We start from the raw sequence: 4,057 nt of genomic DNA, 5'->3' as shown, positions 1-4,057 counted from the left end.
GTTCCGAGTAGGGGACCATGTGTTTTTACGGGTATCTCCGATGAAGGGGATTAAACGTTTCGGGAAAAGAGGCAAGTTATGCCCTAGATTTACAGGACCTTTCGAGATTCTCGAGAAGATAGGTCAAGTGGCATATCAGTTAGCATTGCCTCCAGCCCTATCAGCAGTGCACAACGTATTCCATGTCTCAATGTTGAGAAAATACGTTTCAGACCCCTCTCATATACTCAGTTATGAGAGTCTTCAGCTTCAGCCAGACATGTCATATGAGGAACAACCAGTGCAGATCCTGGATAGAAAGGATAAAGTCCTTCGGAATAAGACCATAGCATTGGTCAAGGTTCTCTGGAGAAGCAGTAAGGTGGAAGAAGCCACCTGGGAGCTAGAGTCAAATATGAGAGCTCAATATCCAGAGTTATTCAGATTAGATTTCGGGGACGAAATCCTTTTAAGGGGGGGATAGTTGTAAAGCCCGCTTAGTTAATTTGGAAATTATTAGTTGGTTATGATTAATTAAGAAATTATTTATAGCTATTTAAATAATTTATTACTGTTATTTATGGAATTCAGAAATGCATGGTTATGTTATTCAGTAGTTGCATATTTTGCATTTCCGGTGCCCGGTATTTTGGAACTCGGCGTTTGGCTCAGTAGAAATCACAACTTAGTATGTTAGTAGTTTGGGGACGGGTTTTAGACATTGGGAATGTCGGGAATGGCCGGGAATTTAGAATGTCCCAAAAATACCCCTTTAGTTTGATTTATGTGGTTTTATGGTGGAGGGGCAAAATGGTCTTTTTGCCCCATTAGTGTTTTGTCTTATGTGATTTATTAAATGGATCAAATGGTTATTTCATTTTAATTTGTTGGCTGAAATAAAATATGATTTGTGGCTTATATTCTTTTTTTTCACAAAATTCAGCACTTAGTCAAATTAGAAATAAAATTTCAAAACTCACACACTCAAAGCTCTCTCTCTTTTTCGGCTGGGTATTGGGGATTCAAAGGCTGGGTTTTTCAAGCTTGATTCATCACTTTTTAGGAACTCTTGATGGTGGTATGTATCTCTTACTTGTTCTTCTTGGTCTTCTTGGAATTTTTGATAAAAAAATGAGTTAATGCATGTTAATTTGAATGTTGTTGCTGCTGAGTTTGATTATTGATTTCTGAGGTTAAATCATGATTTTTAGATGTTAATTAAGCTACTTGTGGTGTATGATTCCTAGGTTGAGCATGCTAGAATTTTCTTATGCAAAAGTGTGGTTTTCAAAGAAAAAATTGAGAAATTGGTGGCTGTAGTTGTTGCATGAGCTAGGTTTTGATTTCTGCAGTATTTCTATGCTTGATTATGTGATTCTAAGCTAGCTTGAGGCTTGTGAGTGAGCTTTAGCCAAGTTTGAGTTTTTACTCGAAGCTTGGAGCTCACATGGTGATTTTTGAATCTGTGATTTCTGGGTTAGTTTGAGGCCTTAGAAATGTTCTAGGGAAGGTATAGAACAGGTCTGGAAAGTTTGGAACCATTTGGGGTTGAATTGGTCGAGTTATGAAAATTTGGGTTTGCTGCCTGCGAGGAACCGGAATTCCGGTTGTGCATCCGGAATTCCGGATGAGGGTTCTGAATTTTCCAGAACCGGAATTCCGGTTGGGCAACCGGTCTACCGGTTGGGGAAAATTCAGGGACCCTAGTTTTCCTCATTTTTATGTTTTTAGGGGTATTGCCATGCTTTTTATCGATAGGGAAACTTTTAGTTCCTAGTTTTAGTCCCCGGGAAGTGATTTAGCGTGTCACTTATAGCGTTGTGATTTTTATGGTTTAGGAGCCTATAATCCGCCGCTCAGCTTCAGTTCCAGTTAGGTTGACCGGCACACCTGAATTCGGAATCCAGGTAAGATTAGTATAACAGTATGCATATGTAGATTACATGTTTAGCGAGCATGTAGGAAGCCTATTAGATTACATTAGTTGTATGTTGGCTTCGAACCATCCAACCCTGTCACGTCGGTACGACAGCCGGAGTATGACCAAGCGGAGTATGACCGGCTTGACCGATCAGCCGACACTTGGTTGGTGGTTCCGTGCTATTGACGTATCCGTCGGTACGAGCCGGAGTATGACCAAGCGGCGGAGTATGACCGGTTCGACCGATCGGGAGGATATAGTAACACGTCCAGACAGCCGGAGTATGACCAAGAATGAGTATGACCGGTTCGACCGATCAGGTTGTTACGTGTCAATAGTACCGTCCCTATGAAAGTTCAGAACTCAGTACCATGTTGGACATGGCAGTAGTGGCTCAGTACCATGTTCGACATGGCAGTAGCGGGACTCAGTATCGTGTTGGACACGGCAGTTAGTATTATGTATGAGTATTATTATGCTTTTCTTACTGAGTCTGTCGACTCACAGTTTATGTTCATGTGTAGGTAAAGGCAAGGCTATAGCTGATGGACCGTGAGCGAGCTTATGAGGTTGTACATGTCGGGGCGGTTAGGCCTAGAGCGTACGATCATCGGGACAGCGAGGCTGATTTTTGTAACTGGTCGTTAGACGACTTTTATTTTTGTAACAGTTAATCAGTTAAATCTTTTTGTAAGTGATTTTTATAATCGGGATCCCGAGTCTTTTGTAATATTGTTGATAAGTTTAATTAAAAAGCAAAATTTTAATTAATCACGTTTTTCCATAAACCTCGTTGATTAGCAACGAGCTGCACAGTATGTTTAAAACTCACGTAATACGCCTATGGTAGTTAGGGTGTTACAATTTGGTATCAGAGTCGCCAGGTTGTCTTCCGAAGATCGTCACGACATGTACAATCATCATCAGCAGTTAGCTCGTTTCACGGTTCAGTAAGCCTTTATTGCTTTAGTAGTTTATTTTATTCAGTTATGAAAAAGAAAAGCCTGTTAGGAAGCATGTTAGTAGCCTGATAGTAGAATAGGCGCATGTTTCGTTTTTAATTTCCAAATTAAGCGGCATTAGTAAGATCTCGATGATCGTGACCTGAGTGCCAACTCGGGATTTCGAGGCGGTTCAGACTAGATGGACGCCAGACTAAATATTAGGAGTCAGGGCATCTCAGTCGGGTCAGATCAAGGTCGAGGAGCTCAGTTCCCCTCAAGTGTTATGGGCCGAGGTAGAGGTCCCAGGGGCAGGGTTCGCGGTTGGAGTGATGTTAACTCGCCGCAGGCTGCCCAAGTCAATCAGGAAGCCCAGAATTGGGAAGTTACGGTTTGCGGAAATGCAAGCCCGGATAGAAGAGCAAGATCTCGAGATTCAGAGGTTGAGACAGCAGGGTGCTCCTGCAGTTCCTGTGCCCATAGTTCCAGGGGCACCTGCCCCTGCTGCCCAGGCCGAGATAGTGGTGGCGGCCCATAGATTGGAACCATTGTACGAGCGGTTCCGGAAGCAGGCACCTCCGGTTTTCCTGGGAGGTCCGGACATGATGAAAGCCAAGCAGTGGCTGACGGTGATCACCAAGATCTTGAACTTTATGGGTGTCACCGGGAACGACAGAGTGGTGAGTGCCACTTTTCAGTTTTAAGAAGACGCTTTGGTCTGGTGGGACATGGTGTCTTAGATCCATGACGTTATCACTATGACCTGGGAAAGGTTTTAGGAACTCTTCAGCGTTAAATGTTATAACGAGGCGGTCAGAAGCGCCAAGAGGAAAGAGTTACATACCAAGATTTGAAACCGTACTTCTGGTGGAACGGTATGAAGAAGAATTTGGTAGAATTCGTATCGAGATGTCTCACTTGTCAGCAGATTAAGGCTGAACATCAGAGACCAGCAGGGTTGTTGCAACCCCTAACCCTACCAGAATGGAAATGGGAGGATATTACGATGGATTTTGTGGTCGGGTTACCTAGGACCACGGGTTTATTTGATTCCATCTGGGTAGTGGTGGACCGATTTACGAAACCTGCTCATTTTCTGCCGGTTAGAACAACATTTTCAGTGCATCAGTTGGCAGAACTGTATGTCAGAGAGATAGTAAGACTTCACGGGGTACCGAAGTCTATAGTTTCGGACAGGGATCCGAAGTTCACCTCC

This window comes from Cannabis sativa, chromosome 3, assembly GCF_029168945.1.
Source record: "Cannabis sativa cultivar Pink pepper isolate KNU-18-1 chromosome 3, ASM2916894v1, whole genome shotgun sequence".
Classification (NCBI taxonomy): Eukaryota; Viridiplantae; Streptophyta; class Magnoliopsida; order Rosales; family Cannabaceae; genus Cannabis; species Cannabis sativa.
The sequence above is the reverse complement of the archived record's forward strand: the minus strand, read 5'-3'. Positions refer to the sequence as shown.